This window comes from Chiloscyllium plagiosum, chromosome 11 (genome assembly GCF_004010195.1).
Source record: "Chiloscyllium plagiosum isolate BGI_BamShark_2017 chromosome 11, ASM401019v2, whole genome shotgun sequence".
In the NCBI taxonomy this organism is placed as follows: domain Eukaryota; kingdom Metazoa; phylum Chordata; class Chondrichthyes; order Orectolobiformes; family Hemiscylliidae; genus Chiloscyllium; species Chiloscyllium plagiosum.
Genome location: NC_057720.1, coordinates 16,221,656 through 16,243,252, shown reverse-complemented (window position 1 = coordinate 16,243,252; position 21,597 = coordinate 16,221,656). Strand labels below are relative to the sequence as shown.

The 21,597-nt window shown below is 40.4% G+C and overlaps 1 protein-coding gene across 1 annotated transcript in view; it reads left to right on the top strand.

The window, feature by feature from the left end:
- The first annotated feature begins 1,225 nt into the window (after positions 1-1,225).
- The window catches only part of LOC122554165 (barH-like 2 homeobox protein), a 35,228-nt gene continuing 14,856 nt past the window's right edge, over positions 1,226-21,597 (top strand). The window contains exon 1 of the mRNA XM_043698759.1: positions 1,226-1,240. The gene's annotated coding sequence lies outside the window, so the exon portion shown is untranslated. The remainder of the gene's footprint in view (positions 1,241-21,597) is intronic.

Below are 21,597 nucleotides of genomic sequence, written 5' to 3'. Positions count from 1 at the left end.
GAGATGCTTTGGAGGGCATCTTTAACCACGTGGGAAGGGAAATTGCGGTCTCTAAAGAAGGAGGCCATCTGGTGTGTTCTGTGGTGGAACTGGTCCTCCTGGGAGCAGATCCGGCGGAGGCGGAGGGATTTGGAATACGGGATGGCATTTTTGCAAGAGGTAGGGTGGGAAGAGGTGTAATCCAGCTAGCTGTGGGAGTTGGTGGGTTTGTAAAAAATGTCAGTGTCAAGTTGGTCGTCATTAATGGAGATGGAGAGGTCCAGGAAGGGAAGGGAGGCGTCAGAGATGGTCCAGGTAAATTTAAGGTCAGGGTGGCATGTATTGGTGAAGTTGATGAATTGCTCAACCTCCTCGCAGGAGCACGAGGTGGCGCCAATGCAGTCATCAATGTAGCAGAGGAAGAGGTGGGGAGTGGTGCTATTGTAATTACAGAAGATCAACTGTTCTACGTAGCCAACAAAGAGACAGGCATAGCTGGGGCCCATACGTGTGCCCATGGCTACTCGTTTGATCTGGAAGAAGTGGGAGGATTTGAAGGAGAAATTGTTCAGGGTGAGGACCAGTTCGGCCAAACGAATGAGTGTCGGTGGAAGGGTACTGTTGGGGACGTCGCGAGAGGAAAAAACGAAGGGCTTGGAGACCCTGGTCATGGCGGATGGAGGTGTAGAGGGATTGGATATCCATAGTGAAGATGAGGTTTTGGGGGCCGGGGAACGGAAGTCTTGGAGGAGGTGTAGGGCGTGGGTGGTGTCTCGAACATATGTGGGGAGTTCCTGGACTAGGGGGGATAGGACAGGGTAGGTAGAAATGAGTTCAGTGGGGCAAGAGCATGCTGAGACAATGGGTCGGCCAGGGTGGGAATGTGTTGCTGGAAAAGCGCAGCAGGTCAGGCAGCATCCAGGGAACAGGAGAATCGACGTTTCGGGCATAAGCCCTTCTTCAGGAATGGCCAGGGTGGTCAGGCTTGTGGATCTTGGGAAGGAGGTAGAACCGGGCAGTGCGGGGTTCCCAGACTATGATAGTCAGTGATGCAGTTTAATAAATATGAGTGACTACTGAAACATGTCCACTTGGAAAGGTACTCAGCAATCTCATGTCTTCAACCCTTCAACCATATTCTTTCTGTTAATCATCCACATTGTACAATTTTGTGTGTACATGCTGCTACTCTCTGCTTTTTGTTCCAGGGTATCTTCCAAAGACAGCTGGAACTCAGGGCTGAAGACTAAAGGTCAACCTTGTGAGTATATGGACATGTTACTGAAATGCATCTCTGCTGTGAAAGCTTGAATGTTTTCACAATGGAGAAGTGATTTTTATACAATAGTTAAGCATTTTTAGTTCCTTCTTGTTTTGGGGGAAGGACAGTTATGCAGCCCAATAGCTTTATATTATTTATTGATTTGACAAATTGGAAGTGATAGTAAATGTTTTTGCCTGTATTCATTTTCAAAATTCTTTTGCAGGATGTGGATGTCACTGGTAAGTTCAGTATTCGTAGCTCCTCCCTACTTGTGCTTGAGAAGGAGGTGGTGGGTTACCTTCTTGAACTGGGCTGCAGATTGGGTGGCGCATTCACAGCGCTGGTAGAGATGCAGTTCCTGGAGGTTGACTCGGGGACATTGGAAGAGCAGTGATATTGCTGCAAGCCCAGGATGGTGTATGGCTTGATTGGGGAACTGGCCTCTGAGATCAACACCATCCTGACTGGTAACTATCCTCTAGCTGTGGCAGGCAGCAAGGTTCAAGCAATCTTGCACACCCCTTGATTGCCACGCAGAGTCTGGAAGTTATCTATAGACCTGCAAACAGTGAGAAGGACTTGGAGAAGCAAATTTCTGAGTACATTTTAGAAAATATACAGATATGAAAGAACATAACTTAAGAACATAAGAAATAGGAGCAGGAGTATCTGGCCCATCAAGTCTGCTCCACCATTCAATAGGATCAAGGCTAATCTCTTTATGGATTCAGCTCCACTTACCCGTCTGCTCAGCATAACCCTTAATTCCTTTACTGTCCAAAAATTTATCTTTCTTTGCCTTAAAAACTGGAAGGGACTTTGATTACATTAACTTAGAGGGAAAACAGTGTAAAGAGGGTAATGAATTCCTACCATATGTAAGGGAGGACTTCTTTAAACATTATTAACTAAAATCTGGATGAAACCCATCAGGATTGTGATAGTTGATTATTTTGTGCTGCCTATGGGTTTTGCACCCAAATCAGAGCTAAACACACTGGTGACTAATTGCAAGCTTAACAGGGAGACTAGGTTCATGCAAGGCTTGACATTTACTTGATGAAGGGTTTATGCCCCCAAAACATCAACTCTCCTGCTCCTTGGATGCTGCCTGACCTGCTGTGCATTTCCAGTGCCACACTTTTCAACTCTTGACGTTAGCTTGACCTTCATAGAGCCAGGCTGCCATTCTGCAAAGAGAGGTTCATTCTGGCTGCAGCATGTGCTGGCAGTGATTGGGAGCGACATCCTGCTTAATGAAGACTCCCAGATTCTTCAGTGTTATGTTGGGGACATTAATGTTGGAAATGCAAAGGAAGAGAGATGCCTTTTTATTCCTACAGAGGTCCTCCAGGCAAGCACTTGAAACTTAATTAGAGAAAGTGGCTTAATGTCAGGAGTCTAGCTTACAGGATTCTGCATACAAAGCCTGAACCATTTTAATGGCCCCACATCAATGGTCAACATCAGAGAATATATCTTCAAATACCATAATCCTGCCATTTACACCATCAGGAATATAGGATGCTAAATGGTCCACTCCCCTTCCATTCACTCATGAACAATCTCCAGCAATCAAGTGTCATGCCTAAAATCCCAAATCTCCACATCACCCTCACACATTTACTTATCACAAACCAAGGTTGGACTTTGATGGTGAATGGCAGGGCCTTAAGGAGTGTAGTGGGATTCAGGTGCACTGTTCTCTGAAAGTGGAGACACAGGTAGACAGGGCATTGAACAAGGCTTTTGGCACACTGGCCTTCATCAGTCAGGGCATTGACTATAGAGGTTAGGAAGTTATGTTGCAGTTGTACAGGACCTTGGTGAGGCCACACTCAGAGTACTGTGTTCAGTTTTAGTCACTTTGTTATAATAAGGATGTTATTAAACTGGAAAACAGTTCAGAAGAAATTTACAAGGATAATGGCAGGGCTCAAGGGTCTGAGTTGTAGGGAGAGGCTGGACAAGCTAGGACTTTTCTCTTTAGAGCCTAGGAGACTGAGGGGGGATCATATGGAAGTGTATCAGATCATGAGAGGCATGATAGGGTGAAAGCACTCTGCCTTTTTCCCAGGGTTTGGGAATTGAGGACTAGGTGGCATCAGTTTATGGTGAGAAGGCAAAGAGTAAAAGGAAACTAGTGGGTCAACCTTTTTTACACAGAGGGTGGTTCGCATATGGAAGAGCTGCCAGCAGAAGTAGTTGAGGCGGGTACATTAAAAAACATTTTAAAAGCATTTGAACAAATACAAGGATAGGAAAGGTTTAGAAGGATATGGGCCAAGTGCAGGGAAATGGGATTAGCGTTGATGGACATTTTGGATGGCATGGACCAGTTTGGGCTGAAGGGCCTGTCTGTATGGTGTAGGACTCTATGACACTGCTGCAACTGTCGCACTTACATTTCACAGCTTCCAGCCTTCAGATAGTCTTTCAATGTAATTTAAACATCGAGAAAGGGATACACTGAACATTTAACAGCCAGTCAGATTAAGTTATTGGTGCAAGTTCTGAAGGATAGTATTAATCATCATTTAGAAAGACAAGAATTCACCAAGGACAGTCAACAAGGATTTGTCACGGGAAGGTCACATATGATGAACTTGATTGAATTTTTGAGGATCAATAAGAGTAACACATTTGGTAATCTATTTACATTATTTGCATGGTATTGACATGGCAAATTGGTCAGAAAAGTAAAAGCCAAAAAATGCAGCATTGAAAAAGCTCAGCAGGTCAGGCAGCATCTGAGGAGCAGGAGAATTGATGTTTCGGGGATAAGCCCTTCATCAGGAATGGATCCTGATGAAGGGCTTATACCCGAAACGTTGATTCACCTGCTCTTCGGATGCTGCCTGACTGGCTGTGCCTTTCCGGCACTACACTTTCTGACTCTGATCTCCAGAATCTGCAGACATCACTTTTTTCCAGAAAAGCAAAAGCCCATGGAATCCAAAGGAATGTGTTAAGTTGAGTCTAACATTAGCTCAGTGGCAGAGTGCAAGGTCAAATGGTCAACAGGTTATGTGTGACTGGTCAGCTGTTTCTAATGGGGTTCTGCATGCTCAGTGCTTGGTCCCTTGTTTTTGGTAGTATATAGCTAAAAATTGTGTTGCTGGAAAAGTGCAGCAGGTCAGGCAGTATCCAAGGAGCAGGAGAATCGACGTTTTGGGCATAAGCCCTTCTTCAGGAATGAGGGGGGTGCGCCAAGCAGGCTAAGATAAAAGGTAGGGAGGAGGGACTTGGGGGAGGGGCGCTGGGAATGCGATAGGTGGAAGGAGGTTAAGGTGAGGGTGATAGGCCGGAGAGGGAGTGGGGGCGGAGAGGTCAGGAAAGAAGATTGCAGGTCAAGAAGGCAGTGCTGAGTCTGAGGGTTGGGACTGAGATAAGGTGGGGGGAGGGAAAATGAGGAAGCTGGAGAAATCTGCATTCATCCCTTGTGGTTGGAGGGTTCCTAGGCAGAAGATGAGGTGCTCTTCCTCCAGGCTTGTGATGTGGGAATCAGAAATGTAAGTTCTCTGGCTGTGGACTAAACAAAGTGGATACAAATCTAACATAACTTTTCCTTACTTAAGCCTAGGCTGTGGTTAATATTGGACATTATCTCATTTTCCTCACAAACAACCTTGCCAATCTGTCCTGCTGCCATCAGAGAAATGTGGGCATGTCTTCCAAGGCTCCTCTTGAATTCTGAAGATACTACTATTTGTTGTTTGTTGAGTCTTATTTGCCACTTTCTGGTCACCTGACCTGTCTTTCTATAGTCTACCGTCCTCTTCTTCACTATCAACTTTATGGGCAAACTTTGTATCCATGAGCAATGCATTTGTTATGAGACAGAAACAAGCCATTCAGCCCATCGAACCCACTGCTCTCTGTAGAGTAATTCAGTCAATTCCATTCTCCTGTTGTATACATGCAGTCTTTCCATCCAGTTTCTATCTAATTTGCTTTTGAGATTATTCTTCGCTTTCTCATAGATGGTGAAGTCCAGCTCATAACCACCCTTTGTGTAAAAATGTTCTTCATCACATCCCCCCATAACCCTTGTCCAAAATCATAAATCTGTGTCCTCTGGTTCTTGTACCATCAGCTTAATGTGAAAAGCTTTTTCTTCGTACCTAAATCTGTCATAGCTTTGTATATCTCCCATTAAACCAATCTTCAGTCTCCTTTTCTCCAAGGATGAAAGCAGCAGCTTCACCAATCATAACCTTTTGGCCAAAATCATTCCCCAGTGGCTCAGTGGTTAGCACTGCTGCCTCACAGCACCAGGGTACCAGGTTTGATTCCAGCCTTGGGTGACTGTCTGTGGGGAGTTTGCACATTCTTCCCATATCTGCGTGGGTTTCCTCCGGGTGCTCTGGTTTCCTCCCATGGTCCAAAGATGTGCAGGCTAGGTGAATTGGCCATGCTAAATTGCCCATAGTGATAGGTGCATTAGAATGGGCCAAATGACCTGTTTGTGCAGGACATTTCTATGATAGACACACTGTCATAAATCTATATAACAAACTCACTGACACTCCTCTGTCTCTTTTGTAGGTTAAGAGGGGAGCAGCAGCAGAGTGGCAGACACAAAAAGGCTGATGGGCATGCATTCAGGCAATGCTTGGTACATTTGGCAAGCCTGCCACAGAGCCTGTTGTCACTGTCAAGGAGCAGGAAGACAGCTGCCTTTCAACTTTGCACGGAGTATCGTGCGGAGCTTGGAGCTCATTCATTCCAGAATGGAATTAGTGGCCAACTCCATGTTGGCACTTGGATGGGTGATGTGACGTCTGATGGCTGATGTCTCAGCTTCAACTGCAGCAGACAGAAGCTGCCCCATATCTGAGGTTCGCCAGGCTAATTTCTGGAACAATGGGCTTGCACTGTGAGGAAAGGTTGAGAGGTTGAGCCTGCACTCATTGCAGTCTGGAATAGTACTGACAATTAGAACAGCGATCTTATTGAAATATATAAGATTCTGACAGAGATTGACAAGGTGAACAGTGAAAGAAAATTTCCTCCTGTGAGGTTAGCTGGACATGGAGGTGTAGGTGGGGGTGGTGATGGTGCACAGTTTAGAAATAATGGGTCTGTCATTTAAGATGGAGATAAGGAGGAATTTTTTGTCTCAGAAGATTGTTAATCATTGAAATTCCCTTCCCCAGAGAGCAATGGAGCAGGATTATGGAGTAGATTAACAGCTGTGTTGGACAGATTTTCGATTGGTAGAGCAGTCCAGGTTTATGGGGGACACCGGCAGGAAAGTGGAGCTGAGGCCACAATGAGATAATCACATTAAATAGTTGAACAGACCCAATGGGCTGAATGGCTCTTATCTCTTATGGTCTTACACAAAATATTTAAAACAAGATATCAAATTTTACTGTAAGTTGCTGTGTGGAAAACCATGCCAATTATGTTGCACTGAATTCTGATGAACAGAATCATTAAGTGTCTTAATATAGGCAGATTCATAACAATAGTCAGACAATAAAGTAGTTCTAGTTGTGACAATATTATAAATTTAAATATGTAGCATTTTCTCAAACATAATGTATGTTAATAACTTGCTTTTATTAGTGCCTTTCTATTATGTTCTCCATATCTTGGACTACTGACCTTGAGAAAGTCTTCACAGTACTGATCAAATGCAACGTTATTTTGTCCGTATCAAAACCCCATCTTTGAGTTTATATATAATCTGTCTGGAATTATACTAAACACTGCAATAGCTAGTCAATTTAACACTGGTTTATGATCATGCAGAGTAAGATCACTGATATACTGTCAATATTTTAAAACATAGAATGTAATCATCTTACAAGCCCACAGAATGAACTCATACATTTCTGTAATACTTAGACATCCAATGTAATTTCAGCATGTAACTACATTATAATGCTTTGAGATCTCTGATCAGCAGGCTGATGTAAATATTGAAGGTGGGTAAGTGGCTCCAATATATAAACGATGCTTGGTAAGCTTTTCAAAGTTGTATGTTCAAAAATATTTTGTTTTAAAATGGCTTTCAATTACCGAGTAACAATAACCCAATGCATGCCATATAAATGTTAATGCTGGGTACATACATGACCCATGGGAGCATTGCTTGATTTACCGCCTGGAAGTGTACTGAACCCCAAGGCTTCAAGTTTCACATGGACAGTTTGTTTGCTGTCTGATCTTACACAGGATGTACACGTGTTCTCCCGGTGCTGATGATAGTAAATCACCATCTATATAGGTGGGGGAGATTACAGGGAGTTATCAACATTGCCTTATTTTCCTCTATTTGGATTTAACGCCCGTGAAGAAAAGACAAAGCAACCTTATTTTTACTATGAGCTGATAACCTATTTGCAGACATTCTCTTGAACTGAGAGACAGAGTTATGTTTCAGTAAAGGGGGGTTCAGTCCAACAATACCATTCACACAGTGTTCAGTGAGACAATTATTAAAGATTTATTTTATACCTAACATCAACGCTGCACCAAGGGTTGCTCCCTCCCTAGACTGACAGGAATATTCTTTATTTGAAAGACAGAAAAGGATAATTTGCTGAATTGAAGATCATACAGAGATCAATAGAACAAACCTCAGCAGGCCATGTATTCTGCCAGCAGTCAGGTCTCACACGTGACAAAATCTAGTTCTCAGTTAAAGAAAAAAGACTTACATTTATGTTCTGCTTTTCATGACCTCAGGATGTGCCAAAGCTCCTTATATCCATTGAAATACTTTTAAAAGGTAGTCACTGTCGTAATGTAGTTATTGTTTAGATTTAGTGAATAAATATGGACCATGACATCATGGAAGATTTTTGTATTCTTGGTTATATCCACCTGTGAGAGCAGATTCTTGTGATCAGGTTAGGAAGAACCCCTTCTTTTTTTAAACCAGTCTCAGCCCGTCTCAACAATTACCTTTCCTGTTTTTCCCTTTTTAGCAGATAGCTACTGCATTTCAGTGATAATTCATTTTTGATCTATTTGGGCATGTGAGTTTCACTGGCTGAGCGACTATTTATTGTTCATCCCTAAATACACTTGAGGAGTATAGAAACATTAAAAATAGAAGCAGGAGTGGGCCATTCATCCCATCGAGCCTGCCTCACTGTTCAACATGATCGTGGCTGAAACTCTATCTCTTCCCCAGAAGGTGACGGTGAGCAGCCTTCTTGAACCAATACAGTCCATTTGTGATAGGGAAACCCACAATGCTGTTGGTAGAGACTTCCAGGAATTTGATCCAGTGTGAGTGAAGAACGGCAATATATTACCAAGTCAGGATAGTGAGAGTTTTGGAGGAAACATATGGGATGTGGTATTTCTAGGTATCAGCTGCCTTTGTTCTTCCAGGTGGTATTACTCGTAGGTTTGGAAGATGATGTCTCAGGAAAAAGTGAGGATTGCAGATGCTGGAGATCAGAGTCAAGACTGTGGTGCTGGAAAAGCACAGCCGCTCAGGCAGCATTCGAGGAGCAGGAGAAACAATGTTTCAGGCATAAGCCTGAATCATTCCTGATGAAGGGCTTATGCCCAAAACGTTGATTAACTCTGAAGGTGATGTCTCAGAAGCCTTGGTGAATTTCTGCAGTGCCTCTTGTAGTTGGTGCACTCTATTGCTACTGAACATTGGTGATGGAGGAGTGAATGCTCCAGTCAAAAGGACAACCTTATTCTGAGCTTTTTGGGTATTGTTGGAGCTGCATTCATCCAGGCACATGGAACTATTCCATTACATTCCCGTCATGTTTATCTTGTAATGGTGGACATGCTGTCAGGAGGCGGGTTATTTGCCAGATCTCTCTGATCTGTTCCTATATCCTCAGTATTTGTATGGCTACTCCAGTTGAGATTATGGTCAATGGTAACCCCCAGATGTTTTCAGAGGGATTCTGCAAAGTAATGCCATTGAACATCAAGGGATGGTGATTGGATTCCCTATTGTTAGAGATGGTCATTGACTGGCTTTTATGTGGTATGAATGTTACTTGCTACTTATCAGTCTAAGTTTGGATATTGTTTAAGTCTGCTTCACTTGGACATGGACTGCTTTAGTGTCTCAGGATTGCAAGTGGTGCTAAACATTGTCCAATCATCAGGGAGATTCTCCACTTTTGACCTTATGATGGAGGGAAGGTCATTGATGACTGAAGATAGCTAGTAGGACACTACCCTGAGGAACTCCGACACAGTTGTCCTGGAGCTGAGATGAATGACCTCCAAAAACCATAACCTTCCTTTGCATTAGTCATAACTCTAGCCATTGGAGAGTTTATCCCCTGATATTAATTAACTCCACTTTTGCTACGGCTCCTTGATGTCACACTATCAAATGCAGTCTTGATGTCAAGTGCTCATCTCTGGAATTCAGCTCTATTGTCCATGCTTGAACCAAGACCGTAATGTGGTCCCCAGCCAAATGGTCCAGGCGGAACCCAATCTGGACATCAATGTGCAGGTTATTGCTGAACAAGTGCTGTTTCAGAGCACTGTTGATGACACCTTGTATAACTTTACTGAGAATTGGGAGTAATTGGCTTGGTTAGATTTATCCTGCTTTTTGTGTAGGAGACATACCTGGACAATTTGCCACATTATCAAGTAGATGCCAGTATTGGAACAGCTTGGCTGGGGACACTGCAGATGCTGGAGCATACACCTTCAGTACTATTGCCAAAATATTATGAGCATACGAATTAGGAGCAGAAGCGGGAGGTGATGGACTCGTGATATTATCATTAGATTATTAATCCAGCAACCCCGATAATATTCTTGGCATCTGGGTTCGAATCCCACCATGGCAGATGGTGGAATTTGAATTCAATAAATATCTGGAATTAAGAGTTTAATGATCGCCATGAAACTATTGTCTATTGTTAGAAAAAACACATCTGGTTCACAAATGTCCTTTAGGGAAAGAAATTGCTGTCCTTACCTATTGTCTGACCTTCCTGTGTCTCGAGATCTATAGCAATGTATGTTTGACTTTCAATTGCCCATTGGACAATCAGGGATGGGCAATAAATGCTGGCATAGTCAGTGTTGCCCACATCCCGTGAATGAATAAAAGTGTAGTAAGACGTTTCGCTCTTCAAGGTGCTCTGCCATTCAATAGGATCATTACTGATGTGCTTTTGTTCTGAATTGCACACGCCCATCTTTCTCCACTATCTTAAATATCAGCGCTCATTGCTTTTGAGGTATCCAGTGTGTTTAGCTGTTTCTTAGTATTACGTACAGTGAATCAAGTTAGCTTAAAAATGGCATCTATGATGTTGAGAGAGGTTGGAGGAGGCCAAACTGGATTATCTGTTCAGCATTTCTGACGATGGTGAATTAAATATAGAAAATTGGGAGGATTTTTGGACAGAGCCATCAATGATTGTAGTTCAGTATTATTGGGTAAGCTGGTAGTATATATTTCAGAACTGTGGTTGGCTTTTTCTCTTCTGACGTAATAAAACCTGATACTGAGTTTTGGAAATACACCAGATTAAAGTATATCCTTTATTGCTGAATTCAGTACTCACATCCAGCCCATATTGAGCTCTGACAACTTTTTAGCTCTGTGACTTTTCATCATTCTCTAAAATGAATTTAATCTCAGCTTCAATTAAGGTCTCACCAGATGAAAAACTAAATAGCAAAACAAAATGCGACCATGTATTTGACACTAACTGCTCAAGCTCAGAGGGCCCTTCCTTCATTTGTGGTTTTCTTTACACCTCTACACCAGGCTTTGGGGAAGGCTGATCAAATGAAAATATACTGGTGCAAGAGAAGTAAGTAGTCTTCTGAGGTTGGGGTTAAGGCACCTTGTACTTAACCCACGCTCAACCTGACCTGGGAGCGCTTAATGTCAACACTGAGTGCAAAAATTGCAAAATGTTCCATTTTTCAGTGAGTTGTTAAAAGGAGAAAATATATTTCTCTCGCATGCATCTCTCTCTCAGACATGCAGTTCCACAGATTTTTAGATACATATATTCGTTTCAAAACCATCATGTGGAAATTGACATTTCTTTCATTCGGGTCAAATTTGGAGAAAACTGCATACCTAAGAATAGATTTAGATCCAATCATAAGTAATCTGGTTTCATTTGGACTACGACCCACGTAAATAGATATTTCAAAATTAAGTCAATAAATAGCATCTGAAAGAACAGCGCCACAGTACTGTGCAACTACTTCCATTAAATTAATAATTGATATCTAACACTCTGTTCATGAACTGATCTGAAATACAACAGTAGTCAATCTGGAAATTTCCTTTAATCACTGATTTACAAGTGGAGGAGGTAACTGAACAAATCATGATAATTCGGAACCATTGTGATCCAAATTTATTTAGCTTCTATCACATAAAGCAGGCTATAGAGTATAAGAATGAAATTGGATTGTAATTTATGAGAAGACCTTAAGTTATAATTACAAACCCCATGCAGTAGACATAAGCACAATATTGATTACAATTAAGATTATTTCTAAAATCAGGAACGAGGCAGTTTGCTTTCGACAAGTTACATTTATTAAACACTTTTATTAAATTGAAAGACTTAACAAAACTGGATGCTTGGACTGAGTTCTTGACATAAAATGATTTGGATTTCTGTACACTTCATGATGGTTTGTATTTGGTTATGTGAAGTCTATTGCACTTGTACTCCATTAGACTCCAGACTAATGAGGCATTTTCAGTCCTTTTGTACCCAATGACAACAACCCTTGACCTGTCTTAGCTGTCATGGGAATTTTGATTCAATGTACAAGTTGGACGTAACACAGAGAAATTTCTGTGCTCGATGTTGTTTCCCTTGAGTCCACCTAACATGTTCTTCTTTTCACGTAGAAGTGCACTTCTGTGGCAGCCTTACTGAGCTGATGGACATAAGAGGACTGCTCACAGTCCTTGTTAAATGGAGTTATCTCTAAGGCCTTACTACAGATTTATTGCAGTAAAATACCTTTACTCCCACTTTTCAAAACAGTAACTGTATTCAGAAAAATAATTTCTTGTTTGATGAGATGAAATTACTTTTAATAAATGTCCAAATCACAGTATTATTTCAATTATTTGAAGAATCTGAGATGATATTGGATTTTTGTGTTTATTTTTATTACTAATGAAGATTATACTTTGTGAGTTTCATGTGTCGACCTTGGGTAAGCTATTCTATTAGAATATCTCGATGTTATATTCGATATGAATGCATATGTATCAGAAGTAGGTTGTTTTATTTGCTACCGTGCAGAGGAATCAGAACTTAAGTATATCCAATAAATAATCAACTCCTTAAGATTACAGGGAAATACAAAGAAGTTATAGCACCAAGACTGGCCATTTGAAGCCATCTGGTCCACATCAACATTTACACCTTGTTCCACCTCTCTTCATTATTCATTCCCCAAGCTGAATCTTCAGTTAACCCATCTATTGTTTTTCCTTGTGTTTATCTCATTTTTCTGCAAATGAATCTATGCTACTCAGCTCAGCTATTCCATGTTGAAATGAAATTCTCAACCAATATTGGGTTTATTTTGTATTAATTTCGTAACAGGCCATTAGGTTGATAATTCTGTAAAATTTGAAATATTGTCCCCTATAAGCATTAGACATATTTTAATTATTATGTTATAGGATTATAGAATGATACAATTTATACGGAGACCATTTGGCCCACTGTATTTTTCAAAGAGCTAGCCAGTTAGCCCCATTCCACTGGAGCCCTGCTAATTTCTCCTTCCCAAATGTATTTTATTAAATTGTACAGGGATAGTACCTTGCTAATATGAAAGGCAACTAATAAGTACTTACTTTGAAAGAAGGATGTTTTATTCAATGCTTGCAGTTTGAAACAGACATAGTGTATTGTTAATCAACAAACAAAAGCACTGCTCTCTTTTAAATAGACAAATTAAGTGTGACAGTTAGAAGTCACATTAAGAAACCCTTTAGCCCTAACGATAAAGCAATATGGTATTAAGTAAGATGGCATATCAGTTTCTTCTTACATTTCATGAATAGATTATTAACACATTTTGAAGCTTTTGTTGTGTGACTATAGGCTATTAATGGATGATTAATGGGAAAGACAACAGCACAAAAGGGGTACAAGGTCACCTTAAATCACTATGGTGTGCAGCAGCTGAAGAAAACAACATATTTATAGGTGAAACAAAAGTGTTGTTATTCAGAATTTAGTGCCTTGGAAGTAAACAGGGCAAAAAAATCCATACATGTTTGAGATTTACTCCTGAGCAGTATCTTTCAGACAACATCTTCAGCCCTGCAAGAGAGACAAAAGAAAAAGGATTCTTCCAAGAATTTTTGTCTTTTTTTAGAGGTTCCTTTAAAGTTGATTATGAAGGAAGTGATCACATTGATCAGTAGGTAAGTTTGCTTCCACAGTTTGGCGTGCTTGACCCAGAGAGTAGATGCATGGCGCCTCCTCGTGCAACATTCAAAGGCTCAGCAGCTCATCCTCAAATGCTATGGAAAATGGGCAGTAGACAGCAATATATTGAAATATTGCTGGATCTATAGGCAAACTGAATGCTTATGCAATGCTTGATTGGCAAGCGTGGAATCTATGCTCAAGTGTATATGCCTACTCTTATTGACATAATGAGACGTAAAAAGTCCTCCAAAGTTAGCACTAATGGTCTGCATCCAGATTTGCTGGTGCTCCAGCATTTTTGCAGCATGCACTGCTGAATTGGAGTAAGATTAATGACTGTGAAAATGTTTACGGACAAGGTCCCTTGTTCTTCTCTCACTTTGCCGCTGATGCTAAGCAGTAAAGGCGAATGTGATGGAGTGCAGGATGGTCTGGGCTTTCAGGAGTTTAGAATTAGAATCCCTTCAGTGTGGAAACAGGCCCTTCAGCCAACAAATCCGCACCGACCCTCTGAAGAGTAACAGACCTATTCCTCCTGACTAATGCACCTAACCTATACATCCCTGAACACAATGGGCAATTTAGCATGACCAATTCACCTAACTTGCATATCTTTGTGACTGTGGGAGGAAACCGGAGCGGAACCCAGGCAGACACAGAGAGAGAATGTGCCAACTCCACACAGGCAGTCACCCAAGGCTGGAATCGAACCCAGGTCCCTGGCACTGTTGAGGCAGCAGTGCTAACCACTGAGCCACCATGCCGCCCCTTACAGGGCATTTTGCTGGACCTAGCTTTCCATGGTTACCAACCTGTCAATGGAGATAGTGAGATGTACACTTGACGGAGTTAGCTAACGTTGGTGGATTCCTGTAACCTACAATCCAGTTTACCGAGTGTCTCTGACAAACGTGCCTGCTGTTCCCATTTGTGCATTAGTACAAAGTCGCTAATGACTGACACCGTGGGATAATTTCCTGCACAGGTCTGAGCAGATATCTATTCTCAGACAATCTTTCAAATGCCAACGGTCTCTTTGACCAGCCGAGGAGATGTGGCACTGATGAGCTAATAGAGGGTGCAGGAGGCAGCCTAGTTAATGCATCTTCTGCAGGATCTGTGACTTCATCCTCAGTTGGGGAGGAGGAGCTGAAGGACTGGCCTCTTCAAGATGGTGGCTGTGTGGTCACCACTGGTGCCTTCAGAAGAAGAGACAGGCCATTTGTTGGGCAGTAGGGTTGGAAGCTTACTTATCTTAAGAACGAGTTAATAGTGGTGGTAATGGGAGAGCAAAGCAGCACAGCAGTATGAAGCTAATTCCACAAGGAGGTTTTGGCATTCCCACATGAGCAATCGAGATCTTCTCTATCCATTCCAAATATCATCTCATTATTGGGGGTGAGGAGATAAATGTGAGGAGCTGATCTTGCCCTTCTTTCCATGGTTATGAAACATTTTCTACTGCAGTGATACAAAGGTAAGGACTGAATGAGATAAAAGTGGATCGAGGATCTGTTGCTGGTGATGCAGGAGCAGGAGTGGCGACCCATGTGAGAGGAAGCACAGAGGGCAGGAGCATTATCAGTTTAGAAGGTTAAAAAAGCTGTTGAGTAGAGATGCTGCATGCAGTGGTGAGAGTTGTGAAACATTAACCTTGGTGATGTTAGTGTTAGGGTATGTGTTAGGAAGCACAGAGAGACAATATTGACATTTACCTTTGTGGAGCATAGAAGATCATTAACTTTCTTCTGGCACTACTCGTCATTTCCTTTAAAATGTGAAGTTGCACTGGTCGACCTCACTACCTGCTTCAGGCTGAGTGTGCCTGCTGCTGTGGCCTCCTCTGCCAGTCCCAAGAAAGCAGGTATCCCTCTTCTTCACTGTCCTAACTGCCAGCAACTCCAGGTCCATTTTGAGGAAGCAGGATACCAGTTGGCCTTTCTGTGGCATGTTCTTTCCAAAGACATGTTGAGCAGTGGAGTACAAAGAGCAATTCCTGGTTCACAGCATTTAAAGCAATATGCAGCTGTAGTGTTATATGGTGTTTGTGGCACAAAATCCCGAGGACTTACGCCTCTGTTACTGTATGATTCCACAAGGCAGGCATCATAGAACCAGGATGCATAATTCATTGAATCCCTACACTCCATTCAGTCCATTGAATCCACACTGACTATTTAAAGAGCATTCCACCCACACCCACCCCACCCTGTAACCCTATGGATAATCTACCTCACCTGCACATCTTTGGACTGTGGGAGGAAACACACACAAACACGGGGAGAACGTGCAAACTCCACTGAGGCTGGGATTGAACCCAGGTGCCCAGCAACGTGAGACAGCAGTGTTAACCACTGAGCCACCATGCTGGCCATTAATTAATGAGGTGAGCAGCAGAGGATTCCATCAGCCATGATGGGAAACCATGCATGAAAATCTCCAACAAAGACAGTAAATGATAATAACAACAACAATAAATAGGAAGATTCAGGTCTCAGTGCTAGAAAGAAAAGCCCCTCTCTGCATGCAGCCTACCACTTTAAGGTCACGTGTAAAGTCCAAATCAACTGAATTTTGCAGCGGGTTTTCATGAACTAAGCCAAATTGTCTCAGTTTTGGTCATTTGAAGTGAATTGACACTTCATACAAATAACCTAACATTCACAACTTACCTTTAGCTCTTTATTTCTACAGTCCAGCTTGTTAGCTCATTAATAATAACATTTTAATTCCACATACTTGAAAGGTCGTACATCTATGACAAAAGTAGAAATTTCTTTCTGTGTGAAATGAGCTGGAATCATAGGTGTGTTAGGTGGAATAACAAGAGTTAATTCAATGAGCAAAAAAAACCAAGTGACAAAGTTTCATATTAAACTACAAAAATGGCGAATGGGACAGATGTCTGCAGAAATGTAGCCATCTTCATCATTCAGTTTTGTGCTTTTTGAATTATACATCATCAAAATGTTAGTAAATCCATGAACCTGGTGGCTTCCAATTGGTGGAATCATTTGTGGAAGGCATGGAAATTAAGTAATTTGGTGGCCCACAATTCCTGCCTTGATTTGCACATAACTGTCATGGACATCAGATCTGATGGTCTTCACAGATGGGGCTTGGTTGAGGAAAATTAGAAGCTGCAATGAAAATAGACTTTGCCATTTTATTTACCTACATTGTTAATTGCACCTAGTACAGAGTTAGCTAGTCTACAGCCCACCAATTCTATTCTGGTCAGAAAGAACCATCTAACTATTCTAATCCCATTTCAAGCACTTGGCCCTTGAAATCGTTGGGCATTTCCAACACTTTGAAAATTACACAACAAATTCTCTGAAAGATGTTTTTTAACTCATTCATAGGATGTAGGCATCCCCGGCTGGGCCAGCAATTATTGTCTGACCCTTGTTGCCCTTGAGAAGGTTGTCATGAGCTGCCTTCTTGAACTGCTACACTCCAATTGATGCAGCTAGACTCAGAATGCCATTGATATTATTAAACTATATGAGAAATGAATTCTGAAGTTGATATTTTAACTTTTGTGAATTAATTCAACCTTTCTGTTGGCTAAGTATTTGCAGCATGAGTATCGTACTGATCTTATTTCTCGAAGTAGTTAGTGTACTTGTAAAAAAAATGACTGTTATTTTTAGGCCCAATGAAATATTTTAACAGGATGGTGTTTGCTGTGTTTCTCAATGGAAGAGAGTAGTAGGTATCCCGTATGATCTCATATGCATAATGGTGGTACTGACTCGATGGGCTGAAGGGTCTCTTCTTACTGTATGTTTCAATGTTTCGCTTATGGAAATTGAAATTTCACTACAAATGAAAAACATGAGCAGAAACCCTGAATTATGTGTATCTGAGTGTTCAGGTAGAGTTTTTATATTATTTTAAAATGAACTTCAGTCAACAATCACAGATATACATCATAGACAGGATTTATTGGAAATGTCCCTTCTTCTGGTCATTGGTGAATATGAACTAAAGCCACCAGGCCATGGGGCTCTTCTCTTGTCAGAAAGGGAGATGGTTGGTAGTGGTTTAACATGAGGGTCACCATACTTCAGGTAACAGAACAGGTACGGATGGAGATTCCTTCATGGTAACCTCAACTGAAACCAGAATTGAACACAGACTGTTCAATTGACATCATCCAGTATTGCAAGTCAGCCATCCAGCCATCTGAGCTAACCGATCTCCTAGTAAACAAAAGATACACAACTTCTGCTGATGGCATTGTTGTCTTGGCAACACATTTAAAAAGCAATAGATCTCTCCTTCCCAAACATAGTTGCAGAAGTAATCAATAACATGCAATTAGGGCCATTTCCTTTGAAAACAAAAATCATGATTAATGCAAAGACAAGAGTCACTGTCACTTTTTAACTTTATTGAACTTGTTGCCAGAGAAAAAAAAGCACCAAGAATTTTTACATAGTTATAAACAACATCTTTCTTGTATGGCAATAATTTCGAACCATTATCCTTTGATCTCATTTACTTGGCATTAACTTTAAAAATACACTTTACAATGTATCACATGCAGCAACAAACCATGCACATATTAAAATTATTTATGTTGGCTGCTTTGACATACCATTGAGGAGCATATAACTAAACTGTTGAATTTGTTGTAATTGGAACATTTGGCTGGTTAAAGTTGGCTAGTGTAACCCATCTGTAATGCGGGCTAAATAGTTGATTGTTTAAATAAATAAAAAGGACTGAACATTAACAGCGTAGAAGATGAGAATATTTTGCTCTGTGAACACAGGAATAAGGTCACCTCCTTAAGAAATGTGGCATACGATTGCAGAATGGGAACATAAATTTCATGCATTGTGCACCAATGCTTGACAGAATATTTGCATGAAAACCATCAGACCTGTATTTAAAAAGTGTGCCTGTTGAGCCTGGAGTAGTACAGACACTGTTAAATGATTCTTAGTGCATTAAAAGCTCGACAAAAAGAATGGAAACTAGTCTCCAAGGACTTTTTCCCTGTGTTTTCTTAGAAAGGCTGCTCACTTGTAGGTACAAACAGCTTTTCTGAATCTCAAAATAAAAATCCACATTTACTTTTGACAATGCCAGTAATATCAGATTTAACAGTCCTGTCTGATGATAGTAAAAACTCATTTAATTAACCCTCTTGGTGCAGCATCATGTGACTAAATATGGCTGAGATTCTCCTTTGGGTTTTCACTACTACAAATGTTCACAATAATCATTTGTTTTGCTTTTATTATTTAAACCCATTATTGCATAGCTTGGTGCACATATAATTACCGAACCCATCTCACGTGTTTTTTTTTCCAATGTTCATTAATAACAATAAAAGGTTGTAGGTTAAAAACTCATTTAATTGCCTTTATGTTAATGACATTATGAATAGCCTTAGCTACATGATTCTAATTCTGTCCAGTATTCTGTTTCCCAGTAAATCCCCAGGTGAGCTGCTCATTTTATCAGCATTACTAATTCAGAGATATTTTCCTTGCAGGTGGGTTTTGTACATAATCAGAATTAATGCACAACACATTTTGCGAGGAACAGAGTTGATACACACTCTGAATTAGTAATTAAAGGAAGTGCTATAGGCTTGCTCTTGCAATTAGAAAGAAGGTTTTATATATTTAAAATAAATCAGAAGCAACAATTTTCTGATATGAATTTTAGGTTTTTATTAGATTAGTTTTAACTATAAATTACACTTAAGAGAATCTTTTTTTAAAACCAGTATTATCCTCTAGTCTTAATAATATTTATGTTTGCTGCTTTGTCACCTGTGTAATCGTAGTTTTGTGTTGAACAAAGCTATTTTCCACCATGGTATTGGTGCTATATATTGTATTTTTTGTACCTACCAATTTTTTCATTCTGAAGCAAGTTGTACATTGTTGCTTTCCATGATAGTTTCACTATTTAAAACCAATGTGAAACTGAAGTTAAAAGAAATTACAACTCATTGTTAATGTGTGCCACTCACCACAATGTCCTTATTTTAAAATTTAAAACTAATTGGATGATTAGGTATACTGACATTTGTAATTGCCATTGTAATCAGAAAGTGATGTCCTCTGTATGGATTGAAAGCTAAAATACAATTTTGCTCTTAGCTTTTGCTTCTGAGCTACATTGCTTTCTGGGAGATTCTGTTTTTACCTGCCGTGGTTTAACTACACCAGTACTTATGATCAATGAAGATGGGACAGGAAAACTTATGCATGTAATGTGAAGATAAAAAATGAATGCGCCAAAGGGCCTGTTTCTGGTGAGACAGGTCTATTGACACATTAATTTTTGTCTTGGTGTATCACTGGAATGAGGAATAATGAATAAAGCCATAAAACATGAGATGTTATTGGTGAACAGGCATTGCTAAGGTAGAAATGAGGCCGGGGATGATGGATGTGCACATCTCCCTCAGCTGAAGAATGACCTGGATACACTTTACATCTGAGCACCAAGTGTGCCAACATTTTTCACGGCTGCACTTAACAGTGGATATTATCCTGGCCCCCTTCAAAAGGGCTGACCCAAAGTCTTCTCTCAGTGGTTCTCCAAAGTGTAATCACCTGCTCAGCCTGTAATTTTATCAAATAGCATGCACTTTTTCCTGCCACTTATTGACCAATTAAGTCAAGTTCTCACGGAGGGGGTTCAGCTGGCTTCAAGTCATCCTGGATGAATTGATTGAAGCCATTCTGCAATCTATGAGCCTGGTTTAATGATCTAGGTGATAATACTTGTAATTCTTCTCAGTCAGGGGAATTCTCTGCAGCTGTTGTCTGAAATCCATGTTCTGATACACTAAAGTACGAGCAATGCATTAATCCACCTACAGTTTTCAAAACTGTGACTGCATTATGAATTGTGACATTTACAAATCACAATAAAATACTTCCAGGCACATTTTGGATTCATTTATTTTCAAAAAAAAATATGTAACTTCTGATGTACTGCTAATTTCAATATATTTGTAATGAATATAACTATTTAAACACGTGTTAATTTGGTCTAGGACTTCTATTATTCAAGATAATTTGGTGATTGTTAAATTTACTAATGTTGCATTCACATTGTGAAACTTTTCTGACATGATGTTCCATATTTAATTTTCAGATTCATTTATTCATTGTTTCTTTTTTTACAGTTGCTTAATTCTGTACCAATGTGGCTATATGAAGATGAAGCACACTACGATTCAAACCATTATTATCATTCATGTTGAATACACTGATTCAAAAAAAGCAAATAAGAATCACAAACTTCATATAAATGCCAGATCTCAATAAATTATTCTTCAGAAAACATGTTACTATCATTCACAGAAGTTAACACCTACATTGAAATGTTACTAAGTAAAAAATGCACTGAGGTTTAGCTAAAGCGTTTGAGTTGCCCTTCTTTGCATTATACGATTCTTCCTTGTGTTTTACGATACATTTGAACCATTTACCATTCCTCAGCGCAGCTCTTACACTGAGCAAATCTCAGCATTTCTCACAGGAGAATGTACTCAAACCTTAAAACTACTAGCTTAGGAGTGCCACCTTCCTCTCCTTAGAGATGTTGACAATTGCTGTCAGTTCTCAGGCAAGCAGTCAATATATAGTTGAGCTGCATTGTATACACAGGTACATTAGACACACTGTAATACTGTGAGCCATGACAGGTTTAGTTAAGACTGTGCAAGTGTCCTTAGAGATTTTAATGTTTGAGGGTTAGAGGTTGCTAAAGCCAGGTGGAATTTAGGACATATTTACCAAGGGAATGAAATCAAACAGAGTTTTATGTGTTGTCAGAAACAATAAAAATGCCATAGCAGCTGGTGCATGTAATATGACATAAATTTTACTGTAATGGCATAGCTTCCAGTGATTAAAACATGAACATGTAAATAAAACAGCTACCATAGGTTTGTATCTCATGACCTACCCACAC